Source organism: Ornithorhynchus anatinus, chromosome 3 (genome assembly GCF_004115215.2).
Source record: "Ornithorhynchus anatinus isolate Pmale09 chromosome 3, mOrnAna1.pri.v4, whole genome shotgun sequence".
Lineage (NCBI taxonomy): Eukaryota > Metazoa > Chordata > Mammalia > Monotremata > Ornithorhynchidae > Ornithorhynchus > Ornithorhynchus anatinus.
In genome coordinates this window covers 81,567,237-81,594,463 of record NC_041730.1, presented here as the reverse complement: position 1 = coordinate 81,594,463, position 27,227 = coordinate 81,567,237, and the positions used below count along the sequence as shown (strand labels likewise).

At 41.8% G+C, this 27,227-nt stretch overlaps 1 protein-coding gene across 1 annotated transcript in view; it reads left to right on the top strand.

The window, feature by feature from the left end:
• Positions 1-2,228: 2,228 nt before the first annotated feature.
• BMPR1A (bone morphogenetic protein receptor type 1A) overlaps positions 2,229-27,227 on the top strand; it is a 119,406-nt gene continuing 94,407 nt past the window's right edge. The window contains exon 1 of the mRNA XM_029060344.2: positions 2,229-2,424. The gene's annotated coding sequence lies outside the window, so the exon portion shown is untranslated. The remainder of the gene's footprint in view (positions 2,425-27,227) is intronic.

Genomic DNA, 27,227 nt, shown 5'->3' with positions numbered 1-27,227 from the left:
TCAGAGGCCCTGGCTTCTAATCCCAGCTCCACCACTTACCTACTATGTGACCTCAAGCAAGTCACTTCACTTCTCTGTGCCTCAGTTCCCTCATCTTTAAAATGGGGATGAAGACTGTGAGCCTCACGAGGGACAACCTGATTACCTTGTATCTACCCCAGCGCTTAGAACAGTGCTCAGCACATTGTAAGCACTTAACAAATACCAACATTATTATTAGTATTAGAACAGTGGTCTGCATATAGTAAGCGCTTAACAAATACCAACATTATTATTATGATTAGAACAGTGCTCTGTACATAGTAAGCGATTAACAAATACCACCATCTTGTCAGCTGTGTGACTGTGGGCAAGTCACTTCACTTCTCTGTACCTCAGTTCCCTCATCTGTAAAATGGGGATGAAGACTGTGAGCCTCATGTGGGACAACCTGATGACCCTGCATCTCCCCCAGCACTTAGGACAGTGCTCTGCACATAGTAAGTGCTTAACAAATACCAACATTATTGTCATTACCTACTGTGTGACCTCAGGCAAGTCACTTCACTTCTCTGTGCCTCAGTTCCCTCATCTGTAAAATGGGGATGAAGACTGGGAGCCTCATGTGGGACAACCTGATGAACCTATATCTACCCCAGAGAAGCCGCGTGGCTCAGTGGAAAGAGCCTGGGCTTTGGAGTCAGAGGTCATGGGTTCGATTTCCTGTTCTGCCACTTGGCCGCTGTGTGACTGTGGGCAAGTCACTTAACTTCTCTGTGCCTCAGTTACCTCATCTGTAAAATGGGGATTAACTGTGAGCCTCACGTGGGATGACCTGATTACCCTGTATCTACCCCAGCGCTTAGAAGAGTGCTCTGCACATAGTAAGTGCTTAACAAATACCAAGATTATTATTCCCCAGTGCTTAGAACATAGTAAGCGCTTAACAAATACCAAGATTATTATTACTCCAGTGCTTAGAACATAGTAAGCGCTTAACAAATACCAACATTATTATCATCCCAGTGCTTAGAACATAATAAGTGCTTAACAAATACCAACATTATCATTCCCCAGTGCTTAGAACATAGTAAGTGCTTAACAAATATCAAGATTATTATCACCCCAGGGCTTAGAACATAGTAAGCGCTTAACAAATACCAACATTATTATCACCCCAGTACTTAGAACATAGTAAGCGCTTAACAAATACCAACATTATTATTACCCCATTGCTTAGAACATAGTAAGCGCTTAACAAATACCAACCTTATTATTCCCCAGTGCTTAGAACATAGTAAGTGCTTAACAAATACCAAGATTATTATCACCCCAGGGCTTAGAACATAGTAAGCACTTAACAAATACCAACATTATTATTACCCCAGTGCTTAGAACATAGTAAGCGCTTAACAAACACCAACACTATTATCATTATTTTTATTAGAACAGTGATCTGCACATAGTAAGCACTTAAATACCAACATTATTTGTAGATATTATTTATGACCCTATTTTATTAATGATGTGTAGAGGTCTATGATTCTATTTATTTTGATGGTAATGATGCCTGTCTACTTGTTTTGCTGTGTTCCCCCCCCACCCCACCCCTTTAGAGAAGCAGCGTGGCTCAGTGGAAAGAGCCTGGACTTTGGAGTCAGAGCTCATGAGTTCGAATCCCAGCTCTGCCACCTGTCAGCTGTGTGACTGTGGGCAAGTCACTTAACTTCTCTGTGTCTCAGTGACCTCATCTGTAAAATAAGGATGAAGACTGGGAGCCCCACGTGGGACAACCTGATTCCCCTGTGTCTACCCCAGCGCTTAGAACAGTGCTCTGCACATAGTAAGCGCTTAACAAATACCAACTTTATTATTATTATTATTTAGACTGTGAGGCTGGTGTTGGGCAGGGATTGTCTATTGAATTGTACAATGGAAGAGTAGTGTTGTGCAGACAGTGAGCGCTCAGTAAATACGACTGAATAGGGATGAATGACCATGTATCTATTCCAGCGCTTTGAACAGTGCTTGGGACAAAGTGGGTGCTTAACAAACACCATTTTTATTGTGATTTTTGAGTTGGAGGGCTGGGGGCGGGCCTGCACTTCCGGTCCCCGCTCAGCCGCTTCCGGGGAGCCGGGCGGCGTCGCGGACGACGGTTGGAAGAGACGACGTCTGTGCGGGGGGAGGCGCAGCCGCAGCCGGGCCCCCCCCCGCGTCGGCCGGAGAGTTGGTTGCGGCCTCGGGGATTGGAAGCCGCCGGGTGTCGCGCGGCCGGGCAGGGTGGGGGGCGCGCGGGCCGGCTGGATCTATCGCGTCCGCGCGCGACGAGGCCGCAGCCCTCCTCCTCCGCCGGGGCCGTCGTGGTGATTCGGCCCGGGAGGGGCGCGGCAGCCCCCGTCGCCCTCCGCCGGAGCCTCGGACAATGAGTCCCTCGACGTTCGGGTGAGTTTTCGCGGCCCCCCGCGGCGGGGATGGACCCCCCATGTTGGAGGGAGGACTGGCGGGGCCCCGGGGCTGCGGGACCTCCCTCCCCTCTCCTGCAATCTCGGTCTCTCCCTCTGTGTCTCTTGGCCTGGCACCCCTGCACCCCTCTCCCCTCTTTGACCCCCCTCCTTTATGTCACTGGGATGGTGATTTGGGGGGGCTGCAAACTCTGGTCCTTAAATGACCCCCCCCACCTCCCAAAAATCCAAAAAAAAAAAAAAAAGGAGTATTCCTCCCCTGTCCCCAAGCTCCTGGGCCTTTAGGAAAACCCTCTTCTTGGGGTTAGTAGTCTCAGTTTTTGTTTGAAAACTGGTGCCTTGGAATGCAAAAGGTAGAATTTCCCCATGCTGGGGGGGCGGGGGGGAAAGGAAAAGTTTTGGGAGCCAAGAAAAACCGCAGTCCTGCACGCCTACATGCATTCCATCGTATTTTGGGAGCTCTTACTATGTGCTGAACGCTGGACTAAGTCCTTGAAACGGTCAGGTCGGTCACAGGTCGTGGCCATCCCTGCCCCCCAACGGCCTCCCCTCCGTCCATGCACACACATGCCTGTAATAATAATAAAAAGAATAGTAATAAGCGGTTTGCAAAGCCCTTACTATGTGCCAAGCACTGTTCTAAGCACTGGGATAGGTACAAAAGGGAATTGGATTGTCCCCACGTGGGGCTCCCAGTCTTCATCCCCATTTTCCAGATGAGGTCACTGAGGCCCGGAGAAAGTGAAGCGACTTGCCCAAGGTGTCACAGCTGAGAAGTGGCGGGGCCGGGATTAGAACCCACGACCTCTGACCTCTTTCCACTGAGCCACACTCGCTTCTCCCCCGACCCCCATCACTTGTGACTTAATGTTGGTATTTGTTAAGCGCTTAGTATGTGCCAAGCACTGTTCTAAGCGCTGGGGTGGATCTAAGAGAGTCAGGTTGTCCCACGTGGGGCACAGAGTCTTCATCCCCATTTTCCAGATGAGGTCACTGAGGCCCAGAGAAGTGATGGGACTTGCCCAAGGTCACACAGCTGAGAAGTGGAGGGGCCGGGATTAGAACCCACGACCTCTGACCTCTTTCCCCCGAGCCTCGCTGCTTTACTTGTTCCTTGCCCGGCAACCTCTCCCCCGGTTTTAAAATCGTGTGCGATCTTTTTCTTTTCACCTGTTGTACAGGCCAGGAAGTTTTTAGCCGGTCCATCTTTCCGGGGGGCTGGGATTTGGGAAAGTTTTCCAAAGAAAGCAAAAAAAAAATAAGATTTGAAGATTTGGGTTTGAGAGTGGAGTCATCCAGCGGATTGCATTTTCAGTCACTTTCCAAGATTTGCTAGTGGAAAGGGGACCGGGATGGGGTGGGAGGTGATGGAGGAGGAGGGGGGTTCTCTTCTCCATAAAAGGGAAAAAAAACCTCATCTGGGCATAGCACAATTTTTCCTATGTTTTAGGACCTGGAGTGGTCATAGCCGGTCTTCAAAATACCAAGTATCATTCCTTGGAGGGTCCAGTTTCTTTGGGAAAGCTTGAGCCTTGTAACTTTTGGTTGGAAAGCAATTCGTTTTTCATTTATTTTCCATTTTAAGAAGGCAGAACTGTGTAAACCAGAATTACAATAGTAAATAGTCACATAAATCACCTGACATTTTAAAACAGCGCTGCCTGCAACTGTGCTGTCAGAGAGCTTTGTTTCCTAATGTCTTGAAAAATGTGACTTTTATTTCATTAGATGCCCTGACAGGTGTTTGAATTGATAAGGCTTTCTAATTCGGTTTTGCTTTGTTTAAAAGGTGTTGGGTCTTTTACATTTGGTGATTGTCTTCCTCAGATCTTTGGCTTTTAATTTTATGCTTTTGAGTTCTTTGGAATCAGTGGTGGTATGTTGAAGTTTGGGCTATAAAACCAGTCCGGGTTTAGAGGGTTTAGAGAAGAATTTTTGGATCTGCCCAACCTTTTTTAAAAAAAGGAAGGAAGGTGCAAATCTTGGGCAAAATCCCCGATTTGGCTTTCATATAGTTTTTTTTAGATAAGGAGCGATCTGGTTAACTTTGTTGGATATGCATGTTGTAGTCTGCACCACTTAATATTGCCAACGAAGGTTTATTTCGGATTAAAGTACCCAAATGGTTGTAATTGTGGAAGATGGCAAATGCAGAACGGCTCCAAGTTGGGTAATGCCATTTCAGAGAAAAATGCTCCATCCCCCAGTAGTCAGTTGCAGAGAAACAGTTGGTATCTTTCAGGAGTAACCACTTGATGTAGGTTTATTTTTAGCTTATAACTTTAGGTGGAGAAAGTCTGTTGGCATTTGGAATCCAAAAATATTAGGGGCTCAGAAGGAGGCTGCCTGCTTCAAAGTCACTCAGGGTAGCAGAGGACTCTTAGACATGTATTGTTTGTACCTCTGCTATATAGTAGGCACTCAATAAATGCTGTTCATGTTCTGTCTAGGAACTCCTTCAATTCCCTCAATCTTCAGGGGATAGAATAGTTTTAAACTTTTAAATAGTTTTAAATCATATGACCCTTATCTTTCACTGTTTAAAGGGAAGATTTGGCAATTTCTGGGGTTTTGCTCATTTTAAATCTTCCCCAAAAGATGATGTAGAAGAAATACTGGGACCCCCTTAAAAGCTTTGGCTTTGATTTTTCTCTTCCTCCTCCACCTCCTTATTTGCAGTCATTTTCACAAGCCAGGTTGTTCAGCTCAACCATTTTATAGAGTATAACAATGTTGCTAGGAAGGACTTATTTAATCTGGTCTGAATTTCCCACGTGCCAATAAAACAGCTTTTTCTTTTAGGTCAACCTTGTAGTTTCTTAGGTTGAAAGCTCATTATCCACAGTTGTCTTGACCAAACGTACTGGTTATCTGAACTGGGGGCAGTTTGGAATAAAAAAAAAACAAAAGCAAACAGCTAGCTGGACAAAATTCGTTGACCCTTTAATTCAACTTTCAACTTAACAGGTATTGTTCAACTAAAACATGTACTGGCTTTTTTTTGTGTGTGTGAGGGTTCTAGTTTTTTGCTTCTCCTAATAACAATCCAGAGCAAAGAGCTGCAGGAACAGCAGACTGCACCCTGCTTTAGGTCTTGATGATGTCATCTGGTTCCTGCATTTCCCCTGGAACATTTGATCTCGTGTCTTGGCAGGTACCCTAAGTAATGGAGAAAATGGGTTTCAACTATTTGTCTTTAAAATAGTTTCCAAGTTTTCAAGACGACACATATAATTTTATGGAGATTCTGCTTTTGAGATCCTAAACTTAATTCTTCCTCCATGTCCTAACTTAATCACTCACTGAATTTTTTTCTTATAAAATATGTAAGTGAAGGCAGTTTTCAGGGTTAGAAGAAATAGGATCTGCAGGCAGGAGGTGGGCAAAAATGAAATGATAGTAATAGTGATTTTTTTTTAAGCACTTTTAGAAATCCTGAGGCTTTCATTTAGGCAGTTTTCTCTGTTCATGATAGTTAAATTTCACCATAGTTCTGCTGTTGGATAACATTGTATTATAAAAACCAGGGATGGATTTTTCACAATTTTTAAAGCCAGAGTAATTAAGCGTCTGCTTAGGTTTATAAGTCTGTCTCTTCTTCACGGAACCCCCATGCTGACTTAATCTCTTTGCTCCTCTCTTGTTCTCTGTCAGCATCACCAGGAGGTTGCCCTTGCAATGGTCAGAAAGCCGATTTGCCAGGGAAATTAACAGACTCCCATCTTCCAAAGGCCCAAAGTGGGCTGGGGAATAATTCCATTCTCTAGCTTCCTGGAGCTAAAGGAATTGGCTCAAGGGAGGGGTCCCCAAGGGTCCCGGCTGATTAAACCTTAGGGCAAATTAGCTTTCAGATTGCCACTTTAGCATTCCATGGTATTTTCAGGTTTCATTGTCCTCCAGTGGGAGGCTTGAAGGTGATTCTTGCAGGGGGTGTCTCACCTCTTTAAAGCCTTGATGCATTTCCTGAAAAGGTAGATCACACTTTATTTCCATCTTCTGTCCCTTTTCCCCAAACTTCCTTCCAAGTTTAGCTCCGATTTGGTGGGTCAAACTCCGTCTCGTTGGGTTCGGTCCATGTGAAATGTCTTGGTGGATTTGTTTCTCTGAAGTCATGCCTGGGTAGGTTTTCCGGTTTAGACTGTCTGAAAAAATGATGTGGCCAAAATGATTTTATAGAGCTTAGGCTGGAACTTTTATAACTACTGTATTCGTGAAAATATTATCCTGTGAGGAAGATTCATAATCTTCACAATGAAAAATGTTCAAAAGCCTCAGTGAAGTCCAAATATTGATAGTGTTTCCAAAAGTACTTTTAAATAGAAGTCTTGAGAATTCTATTTGCTCTGGAAGAAACCACTACAAAAAATATTCCAAAAATTTACAAAAGCATAGCTAGACTATCGATTGCATTCCTACCAAAGGAACTTGTACAAAATATGAAAAACACAGCATTATGAATTTGTTTATGTAGCAGAAGGTGGGGGAAGAATGTTAATATCTTAATACCAGAGGGTTAATAATACCAAGTGCTTATTACAGGGCTCTGCACACAATAAGCACTCATTAAGTACGATTGATTGAGGCAGTGTCAAGGAGTAACTGTAGTAAGATTAAATTTATCTCTCCTAAAGAATCCAGTATATAAAGGAAAAGGAATACAGTCCACTCATTTAAACAATTGTTGGTGTCCTGCCCACCTCCCTCCCCACCCTTCCCTCCCTCCTACCCCCAGACAAACAAGAAGACCTCATTTCTCACACTTGAGAACAAAATAATTGTATTCCAGGACTCGCACTCCATTTAATAATAAATAATAATCGTGGTATTTAAGCACTTTCTGTATGCCAGGCACCATACTAAACACTGGGCTGGATGCAAGCAAATTGGATTGGACACAGTCCCTGGCCCCTATGGGGCTCACAATCTTAATCCGCATTTTACAGATGAGGTAATTGAGGCCCAGAGAAGTGAAGTGATTTGCCCAAGGTCACACACGTTCTACCTTGTCTCAAGAGAGAGGGTGAAGGATGTGAAGACCATCTCCCCACCCTGCGCAGAGGTTTAGAAGTGTGAACCTAGAGAGGGCAATGAGGAGAGGCTCATTTTAATTCTGCCGCAGTGCCCCGTTCACACCTCCTTAGTAAATCTGAGAAAAACTGATGAGAGTTGAGATGACTCTGCTGCCCAGGGAGGTTAAAGAAGTTGGCTGAGGCAGGTGGCTTTTCTGTTTTGCAGCTTCTGATGAAGTTTGGATCAGACGGTTGGATTTGGTAGTTGAAATAAGTGTAATAATTACACATTCAAACATGATGTGGCAAAATCCACTTGGCTGTCCAGGCGGTCCGCAAATAGTAAGGAGTTAAAATGACCTAAGATCCTGATTTATTTTTTTTTTGAGTCTTTTCATTTTTGAAAGAAAGAGCCATTCAGTGGTTTTTATGAGTACTAAGCCCTACTTTTAATAATAATAATGATATTTGTTAAGCGCTTACTATGTGCAAAGCACTGTTCTAAGCGCAGGGGGGATATAAGGTGATCAGGTTGTCCCACGTGGGGCTCGCAGTTTTAATCCCCATTTTACAGATGAGGTAACTGAGGCACAGAGAAGTTAAGTGACTTTGCCCAAAGTCACATAGCTGACAAGCGGCAGAGCCGGGGTTAGAACCCATGACCTCTAACTCCCAAGCCCGGGCTCTTTCCATTGAGCCACGCAGTTTTCTCAGTTCCCACTACCTTCCATGTCACTCTGACTTGCTTTCTTTGCTCTCCCCTCCTCTCCCCTTCCCACAGCACTTATGTATATATGTATATATATCTATAGTTGTATTTATATTGATGCCTGCTTACTTGTACTGGTGTCTGTCTCCCCCCATCTAGACTGTGAGCCCGTTTTGGACAGGGATTGGCTTTATTGCTGTACTGTACCTTCCAAGCACTTAGTACAGCACTCTGCATATAGTAAGTGCTCAATAAATAGGATTGAATGAATGAATGACTATATGCAGAGCACTGTACTAAATGCTTGTGAGAGTTGAATCAAGTAGGTAGACACGGTTCCCTGCTCTCAAGGGCTTAAGGTCTAGTAGGGGAGACAGACATTAAAATCACTTGTTAGTAGAGGAAGGGACAGAGTCTAAGGATAGTTGTGTAACTGTCCGGGTAGGGATGAGGTATCTAAGTGCTGGGAGTGGGGTATGGACCTAAGGATGTAGGTGATGCAGAAGGAAGGGAGAATAAGGGGGGGAGATGAGGGGTTAGTGAACTCTTCTTGGAGGAGATATGATTTTAGTAGTACTCTGAAAATTTGAAGTGATGGTCCGTTGGTTATGTAGGGAGAAGGAGTTCCAGGCAGGAGGAATAAAGTCAGCTGAGTCAGCTGAATGGAATTTAACAGCTTGTTTGTGTAAAAGATTTTTAAATACAGTCACCTATCAATGAAGAACATTAATTTGAACTGGACTCACTCTTGACAAAAAAAGCAATCTGATTATGCTACTGCCTTAAAAGATATCTTAATCTATAAGGGAAGAACTGTTTTCAGTGTTGTGGGAAGCCCCAGGGACACTTTCAGTACTTAATTATAGGTTAACTACTATAGTATAAATGCAAAATATATTCTTCTGAAGATGTGTCCTGTTTCAATCCCCCGATAAGTTCCTTCTTTTCATATAGACCAATGACTTTAGTGTTTGGTATCTTGAGGATCAGTCTTCAAGGGGATGACTGGATCAGATTCCTTTCGAAACTTGGCATGAACATTTGTGAATTTTTTTTTCAGTCAGCACTGAGACTGCTGAAACCTTATCTTCTTGTAGGGTTTAGTCTGTTGCCCCTGGAAAGTGAACCTGACTGCAGGTCTGGGAGAACTCATTCCACCTCAGGGGTATCGTGGGGAATTTTTAAAGTTCACTTCCTGAATCTCTTCTACTTCTGAGATTCTCTGGTGGTTTCACAGAAGGGGAGTTTGTAGGGTAGGGCCCAGCATGGATCGAAGATCTGGGGTAGGGCTGGCTTCTGTGTGGACCCTGTACCCTCAGATCCAATGCCCCATCCTGGGGGGGGGGGGGAGCGCAAGCCAAGCAAGTAAGAAGGGTTGTGTTGTGTCAAGCTGTCCTAGTGGACTCCTGAACTTTATGGTGGCAGAATAGGGGCGTGGGAGCATCCGCACTGTGCTGAAGTCCCCATGCTTGCCTGGAACCCTGGTTTTTCTTGGCCTAAGGAGATCTGGAATGGCATGATGGCAGCCTTCCAAGCCCACCCCGGGCTTCAGATGATAGACCAGGCCCAAAGTCTGCACCATGCTTCTTCTCCCTGTAATATTTTCCAAACAGCCAGGCTGAGGTTCCTTATGTGTTTCACTTTGGAAAATCTCCCTTCCTCCCCACGGTACTTCATTTGTTGAGCACTTGCTATGGGCAGACCACTGTACTAGGCCCGTCATAGGGCAGGGACTGTCTCTATCTGTTACCGATTTGTACATTCCAAGCGCTTAGTACAGTGCTCTGCAAATAGTAAGTGCTCAATAAATACTATTGAATGAATACTAAGCTCTTGGGAGAGTATAATACAACAATAATAATAAGCAGACACAAAACATTTGAAACCTTTCCCCATGCAACTCTATCTGCTTGTTCTGTAGACTGTAAACTCATCTCTAGACTATAAGCTTGTTATGGGTAGGGACCATGTCCGCTAATTCTGTTGTAGCATTCTATCCCAGACGCGTAGTAAGTGCTCAGTAGATACCATTTGTTGATTTACAGCTTTAAAAATCTGTTATTTGGCTGTCCATTTAGCAGGTTGTGTTTTAGAATGTAAGCTCTCGGAGGGCAGATAATGATAATGGTGGTATTTAAGGGCTTACTATGTGCCAAGCATTGTACTAAGCACTGGGGTAGATACTAGGTGATCAAGTTCCACATGGCGAGCACAGTCTAAGTAGGATGGAGAACAGGTATTGTGAAACCCCATTTTGCCAATAAGGGAACTGAGGCCCAGGGAAGTTAAGTGACTTGCCCAAGGTTACACGGCAGACAAGTGACATAGCTGGGATGTGCACCCAGGTTTTCTGTCTCCCAGGCCCGTGCTCTTGGCAACTGGTTCATACAGCATCTCTAAATACAAGGATGTTTAAGATGGTACTCACCAAGGACTCCTGTGCTGATCGATCTATCAGTCATTGGTATTTTAGTGCTTACTGTATGCAGAGCCCTGTACAGAATGCTTGAGAGAGTATCATACAACTGAATTAGCCAACACAGTCCCTGCCCGTAATGAGCTTAGTCTAAAGGGGGATGATGAACAACAAAGGAGCAAAGATTCCTGAGGACAAAATGTAGTAGATGGAGCGAGTTTGACTTGTAGGTGTCTTAGCTGGTCCAAGTTCATTGCAGCTGAAACCAGAGCAAACCCCCAGAAATCTATTGGTTTTGGCAGTTCTGTTGCAGGGTCTAAACCAGCCCTGGATAATGGCCAATCCTCAAGACCATAAAGCAGCTGTGTCTGCTCCAGATCTCCATGGAAGTTTGGCTCACTTCACTCCCTGCCCAGGGAGTCTGGTTCAGTTGAGCACTCCTCAGCCCGCCCAACAGCACAGACCCCCCTCCCTCGGTCCCCCCATTGGCTAGGACATGGAGCACTGGGCATGGTCCTAGCCCGGGTTGAATCTTCTGGGATCACCACCAGTGTGCACAGAAGCAGGCCCGGCTTGGAACGGCATATCTTTCTTGGCCATGAAGCCAGTTGAACAGCTCTCCAACTTGCCAGGAGTGTATTTTATTGCTGGCCGGTAAGCCTCAGAAGAGCCCAATTCCCTGTAGTTGGTAGGAATTAATTCACTTCAGTAACAGTTGAAACTCATCCAGGTGTTCTACTGCTCTTGTATGCATCTCTTCCCCCTGAGATATTGATTGCATTCTTTTTTAGGTGGTGGTGAAGTATCCCTGAGGATTCTATTTTGAGACAAATAGTATGATCTTGGTAGAGAACTAGAGGAAGAAAGAGATAAGATTCCCATGTCAACCAGATGAAGATCAATCAACATCTATACCTGGTCTTTTGGGAATAAGAAATAGTTGAGAGTTGAATCCTGATTTTAGCTATCTGCTAGTCAAGGATGTGTCCACTTGATCTCTGTTAAACTGTCTTTGACCATTCTTTTTATGAAAAATTGTCTAGTAGGCTGCTTCCCAAAGCCTTAATAATAGTAATAATCATATCTGTAGTATTTGTTCAGTGCTATTGCCAAGCACTGTACTCAGCGCTGGGGTATATACAAGCATATAATCAGGTCCCATATGGGACTCACAGTTTAAATAGGAGGGAGAACAGATATTGAATGTCAATTTGCAGTTAAAGAAACTGAGTCCCAGAGAAGTTAAGTGACTTGGCCAAGGTCACACAGCAGGCAAGTAGTGGAGCTGGGATTAGAACCCAGTCTTCTAGCTCTCAGGCCTGTGAGTTATCCATTGGGCCGTGCTGGTTCTCTAATCTTTTGATCTGATTTTTGTTTCTTCACAATTCAGGCATTGTAAAATGCTACCTTTCCTCAAAATACTGCATAACTGGGAGGAGAAGAAACTGAAGCTCTAAGATGTCCTTTGTTTTTATTGCACCACAAATCCGTTTCTGTGAGTTTCGTGAAAAATTAAACTTAAAAGAAAAGTTAAAATAAGAAAAATAAGTAAGCTAATCAAAATGAAGCAATGAAAACATGCCTATCTTGGTCCCCCTGCCACATGACTTTCTTTTTTTTTACTCAGCGTATCTCCCTCTCAGATTCACAACTTTTAAGTTCTTTTTTTATTAAAAGATGTTTCTAATTTTGAGTATTTTTTTGGCATAATGAACTAAAAGAGAATAAGATGGGGGGAACAATCTAAGGGAGGTCAAAAAACAGATGGAAATAGAAAATCCAAAAACATCTAGTAAAATGAACCTCGAAATAATGGAAGCTAAACACTGAAATTATACATCTGCTAGGCAGCTGTGCATTCTTTATTCAGAGATTCTGTTACAGAAATAGCAATTGCAACTTTGTAAAGATGGTTTCCTACGGATCTTGACTACATATCCATGAAAAGAATTTTAGTTTAAAAAATGTTGATTCCTTCCCCAAATCTTTACCTTGTGCCTCTTGTTTTTTGTATTTATCCTAAGGGTTTTTTTTTTTTTAATCAGTTTGCTGTCTTTCAAAACTCTCCTTGGAGAGTTTTGAATTTTTTTTAATTACTAACAGCAAATAACTGATTATTCTTTCATTATTGGTAAAATAGGAACTGCTATTTATTTCTTTAGTAAATGTATCATTATATTATGAATTTATTATGGAGTTGGATCTCTGTATTTAATGGAACCAACACTGAGTATGATGCATTCATCTTTGTCTTGGTAATATATTTATTCAGAAACATTTTACAGCAGTTTAATATTCTGTAACTCAAAAGTCTGATTTCTTATTTTTAAGCCCAATATTGCATTACTTGTAAATAGTTGAAATTAAGGCAGAAACCTGAAAAGAGGAGATCTCAACTCCCAGAAGACCAATTTCATTGTTTATCCTATTTACTTGAAAGTTGGGACAGAAATCATCAACACAGATGGTGGTGAAAACAGAACTCATGAACATCTATCTTAGTTCATGTGCATTGATTTCCATTAGAACATTTCTGTCTATGCAGCTAAATAAAGGCTAAAACTGAATTGTTACATGGTTTTACTCTAACACAGGCCTATTTTGTGACATTCCAGAGCATATCATGACCTGGTACCGCTGCTTTTTAAAAAGTTCAGAACCCCTCAGATGGTCAATAGTGTTTTCATGTATGATAATGAAGATGAGAGCATTGAAGTGGAAGGAAATACCATTTTAATCAGAATTTCCCTAAAGTTCTGTAAATGACATTGCTCTCCCTCCTTGCTAACTTATTCTTTTTCTTCTCCCTTTTCATGTATCCTTTACCTAATCCTCACTATTTCTTTTTTACACTCCCCGTTCTCCCTCTCTGAAACATAAAGACTTGGATAGACCCTCCCACTGCAGACACTTAAGGGCTGGAATTGAGTAGGGGGATGGGGTGAACTTGGCTTTCTGCCTTTTCCTACTGGCCCTTAGCTCTTGGCTGGGGTGAGGCTTTTCCCAATGGTGTTGGGAGAGAAAGGGCAATACTTGGGGATTTGTAGGGCTGGCTTTTTACCCAACCTCCTTATTCCCTGGGGGCAGGGGGGAGGTGTGTGTGGAGATGTGTCCTCCCAACAGGGTTGGGGAATAGTGCGGGGAGAGGTTAGTTCGGGGCAAGGGAGGATTCAAGGGGAGATGGATTTGCTGACAAAGGACACTCTCATACCTAACTGCTGTAGTTTTTGTTCCTGGCAAGTCTTCAGCAAACTCTTTTATTATTTTTTTTTATGGTCAGAAAGAGAGGAGTCAAGACCATGAACTATTATGAACGTGGAGGGTATTCTTTGCCAGCAAACCATCCCTTCCTTCCAATTTCATCCATGGTAGCAAACACCTCCTGCTGTTGCTAATCATGACACATGACTGTGGCCTAGGGGCTGATATTATCAGTATGGGTGCCATTTATAAAATATTTGGCATTGGATGAAAAAGGTACAATTTTAGATTCTGTTTTGACTTTAAATTTGGATAATATGATAACTCTTTTCTCACTAAATATTATGCAAAAGGATGGATTCTTTTAAAGTATTAAAACAAGAGTCATTCCAGCAGGTTGCTTTAGTAAGTGTTTCCAGATGTGTGTTGTCTTCAAGGATGTTGCTGTCCTGAATTTGCAGAACAATGGAAACCAAGTAGCCAAGTTCATAGTGTGGGGCTTGGGGTTGGTGAAATTATAAAGTTCAGGTATCAGAAATGAGAAAATTGAGAAAAGGTAGGAAGTTTATTCCCCATTCCTGGAAAGCAATTTCAAATAATTTTAAAAGCACATAAAATCTGAAACAAATTAAATTGAGAAAATACTAGAGTACTTCAGAAAATGAAGGCAAGATTTGTTTTCTCTTGCACTATCCCAAGCTTAGTACATTGCGTTGCACACAGTAAGTGCTCAAATACCATTGATTGATTGAGGTGAAGCATGGAAAAAGAAATGCTGATGGATTTCTCTTGTCTTTTTCAGAAGAACACCTTGTCTGTGCTAGTAGCATCTATGTTAACAATGGTGCTGTTGGAGGATTTTTATGTGTGTGTTTGGATGGAACAGGTCTTGACAATGTTTGCCAATGTAGTTTTTATTAACAATGGTGATATGATTTTCTTCTAAAGTTTCAAAATGGTTTGTGTGTTCTTTTGTGTGTTTTAGAAGTCTTGGGACTTAAATCCCTGGTAATCTTTTACTGTGATTTCTAAAAGTGGAAAAGATTTAAAATAAATTGGCAGCCAGTGATTAAGGAGGATTTATTTAGCCTTTATGTATCAGAATCCCAAACTACCCACTGAATGTAGACCAAGTTCTAAGAACACTTAAATAGAGTAATATAGAAAAACAGTTTTTAATAGGATCAGCAAGACTTTTTAATAAGGGTGGAAGGTTTAAATAAAACTAATGATTCATATAGGGCCATGCTTCTTTCATTCATGTTTTTATTCTATGCTTTCTTTCTACCCCTTTCCCTTCTTTGTCTTTGTTGCTGCCGCCTTCTCTTCCTCCTCGTCCTCCTGGTCCTCTTCCTCCTTCTTCCCCTACCCCCTCCTATTTTCTCCCACTACCTTCCCTGGCCTTTCTAGTACAGACCTTTTCCCTTTCTCCCCTCACTTTGCTACAGTTGGAGAAAAGGGATGGAGGGGGTCCGGGCCCCCACCCCAGTTCAAGCCGAGTTGATAGTTCACGCAGGCATGATGCTGCCTTTGGCAACAAGGCAGGGATAATGGATTTTAAAGTAAATTGTTACCTTTTTGTCTGGGTTTTAAATCAAGTCCTTTTTCTTTGTGTCACGTATTTATTACTCTGTTGTTTAGGTGAGAATCCTACCTGCTGGCCTGCCTGGGTTCAGCATCACTTTCCAGGGCTGGGGTTGCACAAGTGCTAGGTAGTGAAGTGGAAGTATTAATATTTTTTAAAAGTGTTTACTGTGTGCAGAGCACTGTCCAAAGTATTGGGAGAGTCCACACACTTTGCTCCTCTGGTGCTAAACTCACTGTGCCTCAATCTCACCTGTCTCGCTGCCGACCCCTGGCCCTGTCTTACCTCTGGCCTGGAAAGCCCTCCCTCCTCAAATCCTCCAGACAATTGCTCTCCCCCCCTTCAAAGCCTTACTGAAGGCACATCTCCTCCAAGAGGCCTTCTCAGACTAAACCCACTTTTCCTCATCTCCCACGTGTCACCCTGACTCACTCCCTTTGCTTCTCCCCCGGCCCTGCAGCACTTAGGTATATATCTGTAATTTTATTTCTTTATAATAGTAATAATGTTGGTATTTGCTAAGTGCTTACTATGTGCAGACCACTGTTTTAAGCGCTGGGGTAGATACAGGGTAATCAGGTTGTCCCACGTGAGGCTCACAGTTAATCCCCATTTTACAGATGGGGTAACTGAGGCCCAGAGAAGTTAAGTGACTTGCCCACAGTCACACAGCTGACAAGTGACAGAGCTGGGATTCGAACCCATGACCTCTGACTCCCAACCCCGGGCTCTTTCCATTGAGCCACGCTGCTTCTCTTTATATTGATGTCTGTTTACTTGTACTGATGTCTCTCTCCCCCACCTTTAGACTGTGAGCTCGTTTTGGGCAGGGTTTCTCTCTCTATTGCAGTATTATACTTCCCCAAGCACTTATTACAGTGCTCTGCACACAGTAAGCACTCAATAAACTCAATTGAATGAATGAAAGAATACTCAGAGGGAAATTAGACAAATTAGATACGGGATTCCCAATCTAAAAATTCGAGGAGGGAAAGGAGACTGGTGACAGATGAAGAAAAACACTGATACAATGTAAAGGCATAGACAGACAATCAAAATAAGTTGTCTCTGTGGTGCACCCCTTGAGTTTTGTCAAGCTTATGGAAATTTCCTCTTGAGTACAATTCTTGGTGTGTTCTTAGTATTCCATGTTGAACTTAGCTGGGGACTTTCCTGGCCTCAATGTGTCCTGTCTTTCCCCACAAACCAGCCCTAGTGCTATCCCAAAGTATGACTCAAATCTAGAGGTTGTGTTGTGCTTAAATTGCTGGCAAGGAAAGCTATACTTTCACAGACGCCTCGAAAAAGCATTTTTGAATGCTTCAGAAAAGACTTCAGAACTGTGTCCCTGCTATTGTTTTGGAAAAAAACTGCCTTAGCTCCTGGAAGCTCACGTAAAAAGACATTGGGAAGCAGTGTGGCCCAGGGGAAGGAGCACAGGCCTGGGAATCAAGGGACCTGAAGAGATCTGGGTTCTAATCCTGGCTCTGCCATTTGCGTGCTGTGACCTGGGGTAAGTTACAGAACTCTTTGTGCTCCTGTTTTCCCATCTGTAAAATGAGGATTAAATGTCTGATTTCCTTCCCCTTAAATGGTAAGTAGAGCTGTGTTCAGCCAGATTATTTTTTCTCTAACTCAGCGCTTAGTAGAGGCTTGGCCCATAGCACATAATTTGAGGCTGAGTAGTTGGACCTTTGGATATTGAATTGGAGAGGACTTCAAAGTCTAATATAGTAAGAATATGGCAAGGAATTGTGAATGTGGGTGAGTGGAGACTGGGTTGGGGGTGGGACACTGATCCAGGAATCAGTCTTACCAATTTAAAGCAGTGTGAATGTGGAGTTTTGGAGAAGCGAGACTTGTGAAGCAAGAGAACATTTGATTTGTGTCATTCCAAGCTGTTCTAACATCTAGAGTGTCAGACTCATTGCATCAAGCTGGTCAGAGAGAATATTTTTTATGTACTTTTCTCTTCCTATTTAAAGCTGGTGCTCCCAATAGGCAGTTTTGCCTTTGTGCATGCAAAGATTGTTTGGGTTCTCAGTTCCTACTAATACCTTCATTCATTCAATCATATTTATTGAGCACTTACTGTGTGCAGAGCCCTGTACTAAGTGCTTGGAAAGTACAGTTCAGCAACAAGTACAGACAATTCCTATCCCACAATGGGCTCACAGTTTAGAAGCCTGTCTTTTGTCTCAGAACCCTATTGAAGCTGCTGCTTGAGAAGTCATTCCTTTCTTGTTTGCAGTGTGCCAATCTGGTCGTCTGCCACAAAGGTCTCCTAGTTTTCACCTATGAGTCTGTGGCTGCACTACTGTGGGTTTTTTTTTCTTTTCCCTGCCCTTCTCTCTCTGGCTTTTGGTCACCCCTTTTCATTGCTGCATCCAATAACTTTGGGTTTCCCACTCCCTCCATTTTTTGTACATTTTGCATTTGGGGAAACTGGTCATGTGAGCATTGCTTCAGTACTAGGAGATCAACTTGTGCCCAATTTGTGGAATGAGTGCATCATACTGTGAGCAAGTAGAAACACTCAACAATAATTTGTAGCAAGGTGATGCTGGTCCTATATGGTATATTTTAGATGCTTCTGGCCTAGCATGAACCAATCATTAAAAATTTTTTTTGTCCTTAACAAAAACCCTGTAGTAACAACACAATAATGGTAATTGTGATTTTTCTGTTTGCCAAACTCTGTACTCGGCACTAGAGTAGATAAGAGGTTAACACTGTATTCCACTCCTAGGAAATTTTCCTCTCCTGCTATGTCAGTCAAATTTGGGACCTACATACGGAACTTCTTCGAAGCAAACAGGCTTTATGTTATATAATTTGTTTCTGTGACAAAACAATAAGTCACTCGGAGAGCAGCCCAAGCACTCCATGATGCTCGAGGTGGTGGTGAATTTAGGAAGGGAACTGTAGTTTTTTTGTGACTTTTTTGTTTTCAGGAGGATTTTCCCCCAGTTGTACTGAGGACAAGAGCAGATGACAGCTCCCCAAGGCATTTGTCCCAGTTCCCATATTTCTGTTTCTTTATAGAATTCCTGATCTCAGCAACACTATTGGAGTTTCCATTTTTCCACTGTAGGCTGTTTTTTATTGCATTCAATGTGGTATTCCAGTGCTATTTAGTGCCATCAAGGCAGGAGAAGAAATGGTGAGGGAAACTTGGATTTTTAAAATTTAAGTTGAAGAGTGCCATTTTCAGTGTTTTCTCTGTCTAGCCAGCAGCAGTAACCCCTAGGGGTCTATGGTTGGGGAGTATGTATCTAATCTTTCACATTCAAAATTGAAACCACTGTCAGGGAAGTTTATTTATGGGTGTGTGTGTGTGTGTGTGTGTGTGTGTGTGTTCGAAAAGCCACCGTGAAGGTTGACAATCCGAGCCGCACCATGTGCACACAAGATTTTGCCTTGGGCTGATAGAGTTTTGGTATGGATCTCTGAAAACCCTAGAATATTTTGTGAGGACCTAAAACATATCTGTGGGAAGTTTAGACCTCTACAGATTTGAATGGGAATTCCAGTGGTCAAGGGATGAAAATATTTTCAAGTAAAAGAATCTAGAAAGTATACTTTTATCTAAAGTCTTAGTGTGTAAGCTACATATAAACTTGTCTACGTTCAGAGTCAGTAAGAGAGTCAATAAATATTGAAAAGTGGAATTATTGTTTGGAGGAGAATGAGGCAGTGGATTAGAGATATATAGCATAATAAACTATGGAACCAATTATTCTCCTTCACGATAAGAAAAGACCTTTTGTTTTCAGTTTTATCATATTTTATTTCATTTTAATTTTTTTTCAAATGTTTTTGTACTAGAACTTTTAACAGCAGCAAAGGAAGGGAGAAAATAAAGGATATACTATGTCTAGGCAAATATCCAGATTTTTGGGGGGTCATAAGCAGAACAATACAAATTATGGTACTTGTTAACCGCTTACTGTGTGCCAAGCACTGTTCTAAGCACTGGGGTAGATACAAGTTAATCAGGTTGGACACCGTCCCTGACCCACATGGGGCTCATACTCTTAATCCCCATTTTACAGATGGGTAACTGAGGCCCAGAGAAGTTAAATGACTTGCCCAAGGTCACACAGACATGACGTGGAGCCAGGATCAGGACCCAGGTCTTTCTGACTCCCAGGAGGCCCATGCTCTATCCACTAAGCCACCCTGCTTCTTGAGTCCAGGTATCCCCCCTCACTCCTGAAGGCTGTGGGTCCTGGCATTCTGGGAGGGTATGTGGCAATACGGCTCCAGGGACCCTGTGAAAAATAATATAATTAATAATAATAATGATGTGGTATTTAATCACTTACTCTGTGCTAAACATTGTACGCAGCACTGGGATAGATAAAATAATATGTTGGATCCACTGCTGCCTCACATGGGGCTCAGTCTAAGTAGGAGGGAGAACAGGTATTTATTCCCCATTTTTACAGACAAGGAAACCGAGGCACAGAGAAGTCAAGTGATTTGCCCAACGTAACACAGTAGGCAAGCTGCCGAGCCGAGATTAGCTCCCGGCCCCAAGCTCTTTCCACTAGGGTTCCGCTGGGAGAAGATGGTTACAGTTTCTGGGGTCTAAGGCAGAGGCTGAAGAGTTTGGTTCTGTGGTGCTTGCAGCCCTGGGTCCTGAGAGGGGTCTGGAACCAAAAGGGTGTCTTGGATTACCATGGAATGGAAACCGACCGAACCCTAAAATCCAAGTTAGAGAAATGTCGAGCAGCTGCTCTGGCTACGACAGGGACGTGCCAGATTCCCATGTTCTGCAGAGGGCCTAGCTTGTTGCCGGCCAGTGTGAGGTTAAAATCAGTTTTTTAAAGAATGTATCACTGAGATCGTTGAAAATGTATTGGGGAAATTTATGAAATTATCTTAAGAGCTGAGTATTTGTTTTGGTAAGGCAAATGACTCATGCTCCTAAAGGATGGAAATTATTTACTCTGGGAACCTGATGGTATGACTGATCTTCTATTTCGTTTGTAAAAGTCATGCTGATTTGCATGCCAGTGGGGCTGCTTTTCTTGTCTGCCCTCCATTCCCATTTCCACCACTGCCCTTAAAAATCTGGAATGCCAAGTGTACTTAGACATTTACTTAGTTTCATTAGACCTCTTTAAAAATTATTTATGGGATCACAATGGGCAGGTGGTAGAAATTTTCCTTTTTATTGTAAAATTTCCAAACCCCAACTAAGAAATCGATAGGTGACATAACCCTAGGTGAAAAAGGCAGAAACACTAAAATTATTTTCATTATCTGTCAGTGGTTAAAGTGTTTATTAGTGTAATCGCGTGTGGTTTTTTTATGATTAGCTGTAATATGAAACCTGGCTACTGGGTGTTTCTCAGATATTTGTCTTCCTTAACTAAGATGGACGAAGGCATCGGTAGGGTTAACAGACTATCTTCTGTTCTTCACTGCAGAAGAAGATTTCCTGAACTTCTTGCCCCATTTCTCTGTCTACTTTAGGAATTTTTGTATTGTTCCCACTTTAAAATAGAAGTGAAACTTCTCAATCCAGCATTGCTTCTTAGTAAAGAGTAATTGTTCTCACAACTCGGGGCCTACTTTGCCTCCTAAGCAGCAGACATTTTATTCAAATAGCAAATTGAGCAGACGGATTCCAAATGACATCTCTCCGGGTCCTTCAGTCCTGATCCGAAAGTATCGTGATCAGTTAGGGAAAACACATGCTAAACAGAGATTTGATTTCTTGTTTTGGCCTTCAGCAGTAGCAGTGGAGAGATCCTGTGCCTCTAAGCCCGGCTGAGATGCCATTTTAAGAGGTTAAATTACTTTCTAAATGTTGCTGTGAAGGCGGAGGGAAGGGAAGGAGATCAAGTTACACATTCTGCGTTCCAGAGCCTACCACTACACTTCAAGTCTGGAGACACACTGGCTAGGCTGCAATATGCATTTGCCACAATCATCTTGAGCCATTGCCCCACTTAGAGAAAAAGAGACGAAAAGAGATTTTCTTCAACTGGGGCCTGAAAAAGGGAACTGGTTTTTTGTTTTTGTTTTTGGGTTTTTTTATTTTTTATTTTTTTGCTTTCATTTAACCAAGTAGTAGTATAACCTTGTCCAGACAGGGAGCTGAATTCTACTGTGGAACTGTTAGTTGAAGGAAAGTCATTCTCCTGCCTTCCCTTTTCTCTAAAGGTTTTATTTTTTTTGGGTTGAAATATACAGAGCCCTAGTTCTTTGTTAAGCTGAATAAATATAAAGGGAACTTCATGTCACTTTCAAAGGAATTTGCACTTAAAGTAAATTTTTTTGGAAGCCAAAAAGGCGGGGTGTGTGTCTGCAATATCTCCCTGAGGATTAAATTCTGAAAAGATTTTAAAAGGATAACCATATATAAAACGTATATTCTGATTTTTTTTTTTTTAAGGGCTAATGAAAAGGGTCAGAAAGTCTAAGAAAAATTACTTTGTATCAGTGTTCCATTTCCTTCCCTGGAGTTAGACAGATCTAAACCCTTAAAATGGTTTCCCTTGTTAAAAGTATTTCCAGAAAGATGAGATTTGCATTTATGGAAGTTTATCAGGCTAGTTTTGTATTTGTGAGAATTTTAAAAGGTGTTCTTTCTTGTTTAGAATGTGAAGGCATTTTATTTTCTTTTCATCTTGGAAACAACAATGAAAAATGATTTGGGTATTTTGAAATTCATAACACTGTTTTCAATAGGAGCTTTTTGCAAGACCTTAAGAACCTAAATATTTTATTTTCTAATCAATCAATAGTGTTGACTGAGCACTTACAATGTGCAGAGCACTGTACTACTCTCTTGGGAGAGTGCAACGCAGCAGAATTCATGGACACGTGCTCCCTGCAAATAACGAATTTACAGTCTAGAGGCATTCTACAATTCTACAATCTTCAGACATTAATATAAATTAATAATTTATCATCTATACTTTAAAGATATGTAGGTGTTGGGGGGGGACGGGATGGGTATCGAACGACCAAAGGTCACAGATCCAAGCTTATTTAAGTTAAATAGTGCACACAGCTCTGCAGTAAAATGTATTTTCACAACACACATTTTGGCTAAAACTTTTGGTGGGAAATGAGGGACCTTTCATCCCAAAACGCAAGCCTGTTTGGGTATAGTGCACTGTGTTGTCAGGAGGAAAGGTTTGTGTTCAGTATTGGAATGGTTGAGTATTACAGGGGGAGTTTTCCAAACAAGGGGTTTTCAAGAATGATATATGTCAACTTCATGCTACATCTGTTTTTCCCTTCTCAAATCTTGTTTGATGTCCTTTGAGTCAGTAGGTGTTCTAATTTAGCAAAGCTTTCTATGTGTCAAGCCCTGTTCCAAGGGCTGCAGTAGATAGAGGTTAGCCAGGTTGGACACAGTCCTTGTCCCAAATGAGGATCCCAGTCTGAGGTGGAAGGAAGACAGGTATTGAACCCCCATTTTTCAGATGAGGAAACTGAGGCGCAGGGAAGTTTAGTGACTTGGCCAAGGCCACACTGTAGGCAGTGCTGGGATTAGACCCCAGGTTCTCCGACAGGCCCATTCTCTTTCCACTAGACCGTATTGCTTCTCTATTTGAAGGGAAGTAGGCAAAACTAGGCTGGAGCAAAGAGGTAAAACAAAATCAGGATGCACCTTCTTGTAGGAACTAGAGGAATCAAGTATTTTGGATGAAAAATGGAAAGAACGGTAGCAAATGTTCATTCTCTCCATTCAGCAGCAGAAACCAAAAGGAATGGAGAAATGCCCTCAAACAAAACAAGATGTAGATAAAGCAAAAACAGCACAATCAGGCAGTGGCCAAGAGCATCAAATGTGGCATTTTTTTTGAGGTAAACTGTCAGCTTTTGCTAAATTCTGAAAATCTCTCCTCTCTCTGAATATAAGTAGTCCTCCCTCGAACAATTGTTAATGTGTCAGATTTTTCACAAATCATTTCTATAACCTTTTTAGGAATATTGGTAGCAATAGCTACTCTAAACAAAAAAACAAACTTTAAAAATAAATCTACTGTACTAGTAAAGATTTTAAACTAATTTATAGTTAATCTTATGCTTCAAAAAGAGACACCTTTATACAGTTACCCCCGTAATTTACGATATTTTCATTTCTGATAACTTTATTCTTAGGAAGTCAGTAGGTATAAATCTGTGCTCCATTTTGGGAGAGGAAAAATTGAGGTAGACTCTTCCCATCTCTAAAGCCCTTTTGAAATTAGATCTCCTTTAGGAGAATTTCCCCCAAATAACTTGGAATCTCACCAGTTTATACCCCCCTACCCCCATTGCTTACTAAACATTTCTACATCACTTAACCATTTAAGTATTTACAACCTCCCATAGCATTTTTGTACATCTCTTACATATCCTATTACTTAAACACTAATTCCTTACGCATACCCCTTCCCTGTCTTCCTCCTATCTGGAAATCATTTTAGGGTTCATCTCCCTGTCTTAACTGTAAACTTCTTGAAAGCACAGAATGTATCTACTCATTCTGTTGTACTCTCCCAAGCCCTTAGCACAGTGCTTTGTGCATAGTATACACTCAGATATTGAGATCGAGATAGTAATTGTGGTATTTGTAAAGCACTTACTCTGTGCCAAGCACCATATTAAGTGTTTGCGGATAAAAGATAATCAGGTCAGGTCCCCTGTTCTGCAGGGGCCTCACAGTCTTAGTTGGAGGGTGAATATTCTATCCCCATTTTGCAGAGGAGTAAACTGAGGCACAGAGAAGTTAAGTGAGTTGTCAAAAGTCACACAGCATGCAGGTGACAGAGATGAAATTTAGAACGTAAGTCCTTTGACTTCCAGTCCTGTGATTTTTCCACTAGGCCACTAGTCAGTGTCAGTACAATTTAAGGCTTGACTTTTTTTTCCATTTCATACTTTGTGTAGGTGGATTTCATTCCATCTTACCGTGGTTTTATGTTTTTTCCTTCCACATGTCTACAGAGTTTTCTGCTAATACTTTTGTTCATTTGGAAACAGGGCTGCAGAATCCCTTACGCTTGAGGATATCTCTGATACCTAAGCCCAGAAAGGGTTACTGCTTTCCCTGAGTTATCCCATATGTTAAAAATATTGAATAAAGGACATCATTTTCCAAGATTGAAGTGTGGTTCCTAGCCATGAGTATGTTAGTATGAGAAACACCAGACATGATCTCGATCAGGCACAAATTTCATTTGAAAGGCAAGTGAGTTAAACAAGGTGGTGATTTTCCCATCAGTTGCAGTTTTAAAAACTAATCATACTAGTGCAATGCAAGTGGAATCTAATGTGTCAGTGTACTAAAGGTGTAAAATAAACTTCAACTACAAATGGATAAGAAAGCAGGTGTTTCACTTTTGAAACCAAAATGCATCCAGTTATTGTGGATTTGTTCCTAAAGAAGACTAGGTTTCAGTTTGACAGTGAAAACACATTCCCTTTAACCAGAAATAACTATGACCCATCAAAATAGCTTAGACTGTTAACCAACTGTAATTGTTTACGAATAAATGTATTTCTTTCCTCTGACTTTTCCAGAAGCTGTTATTTCTGGTATAATGAGCACTTGGACATCCAGCACCTGTGGAGAAGTGCTTTCTACCTCTCTCTGTTTTCTCTCTGGGAATATTTCAATTTCTAGGCTGGGGGAAGAAGAATCAGTATTTAACGCTTTCCATCAATGCATTACTACTAAAGGGTTGGAGGTTTAACCATTTCATCTCTACTTTGTGCTTAAGACTATTGATTTTTGCTTGCTATTTCATTTTTATAAATTTGTAATGAGTTTTAATTATTTAAAAAGGCAAGGAGCCCACAGAAAGGCCTTAAATTTACTTACACAGTGGCTTAACATTTGTTTTTGAATAACTGTCTTTTATTCAGTATTGCCTTTGAAATTTTTTTATTTAAGGAGAAATGTCTTATCTAAAGCCTGACATTACATAATATCTAATTTATACATTTCTAGTTCTTTTTTTTAACCTGGGAGTTCGTACTTTTTAGGCATTTTTAAAAGAACCATTTCAGTATCACACAAACCTTGTCTCATAGTCCCCAAAGCCTTCATTCAACCATTTCTTGTAAATCATTAACTCTTCACTAGACCTGCCCTGGCCTGCTCAAGGCCTACAGATATATTGTGAAGAACTTGTTATTAGCAAAATTCAGCATTTGAAAACTCATGCTTCAATAGGAAGCAGGGAGCTGTGTTTAATTCTCCTCCACCAAATTTCATGTTGCCCTCGTATTCATGTAGATACATTATTTTTGGATGTCTGCTCTGAGGAGTGCGGAGTACCCAAATAAAGTTCTGTGGAGGAGCAGTGTTGCCTAGTAGAGCAGGGGCTTGGGAGTCGGAGGACCTGGGCTTTAATCCCAGCTCTGCCAATTGCCTGTTGCGTGACCTTATGCTTTATTTGCATCATCTTTAAAGTTGGGATAAAATACCCATTCTCTTTCTCTTTAAATCTGTGACACCCATATGGGACAGGGACTGTATCTGAATCTACCTATATCACATCTACCTGATACTTAGTACAGTGCTGTCCATGAAGTAAGTGCTTAAAAATACTATTAGTAGTAGTGATAGTAGTAGTATTGCTATTATGTTTAGCATATTATCTCCTGGAACACACATTTGCACAGTCACTAGTGAGATGACTTCACCCATCTACATCAAACTGACTTTCCTAGGCAATAAATGCAGTATTTGAAACCACAAACGATAGCCTTTCCGTAATGCAGCTGAAGCACATGGTGGGCATGGCCACAATGCCACATATCTCTGCAATAAAAAAAAAATATGCTTTTTTGCTGTTCAAAACCGATAACATGTGAATTCTTGGTATTCTGTCCCCTGACTCACCTCACTTCCCCTCCCTCCACACCACACCCTGCTTGCTCTCCCCAAGGACCGGAGCTAGCCGATCAGGTGTGACTGGATCCTTCAGGTGTGACTGGATCCTTCGGTCTGTCAGTCTGACCTCCTCTACCCCCAGGACAGAGTTACCAGGGATGGGGAGGGGAGGTGAGGCACCTGGCTTCCACAGTTTCACCTCTGCTGGCTCCAGGACATGCAGGCTCTTCAGGTGAGTTCACCCTCAGGGCTTGACAGTGAATTTGTTGATAAGGCTAGTTTTTATGGGTTTTTAAAAATGTATTTGTTAAGCTGTTACTATGAGCCAGGCACTGTTCTAAATCCTCACTTGCATCTCTTTCTCCTCCATGCCCACTCTCAGCCCATTCTCAGACCTGACAGTGGGATATTGTACATTCCAAGCACTTAATACAGTGTTCTGCACACAGTAAGCGCTCAATAAATACTATTGAATGAATAAATATCTATGAGCACTAATAGGCAGGAATTACCAAACTCTTCTGGACTCCTAGGCTGTAAACTCCCTGTGGGCAGGGAACGTGTCTACTAACTTTGGTTATATTGTACTCTCCCAAGTGCTTAGAACAGTGCTTCACACACAGTAAGCACTCAATAAATATGATTGACTGTAGTATTCATACTTAATATGGCAACTGTCTCCAGGACAAATTCATCAAGCTACCCATAGAACTGCTTTGAGGCTCGTGTGTTCTTGATAGATTACCAGTTTATTGCAGATGTATTAGTTGGCTTCTGGTCTGAATTTTCAGAAGAACCAAATCAAAACTTTGGGCAGAACAGTCAGAGAAGAAAATGCTGCTTGGTTTACCAAAAAAGACCAGGGTTCCTTCATTGAATGTTTATTTTGAATCGCCTGTAGAAAAGTTGCTGATGGTTTCAAGCAGAGGGTCAGGAAACTTTTTTTTAAAATAGTATTTAAGTGCTTAATATGGCTGTACTGAGCACTGGGATAGATACAAGCTAATCAGG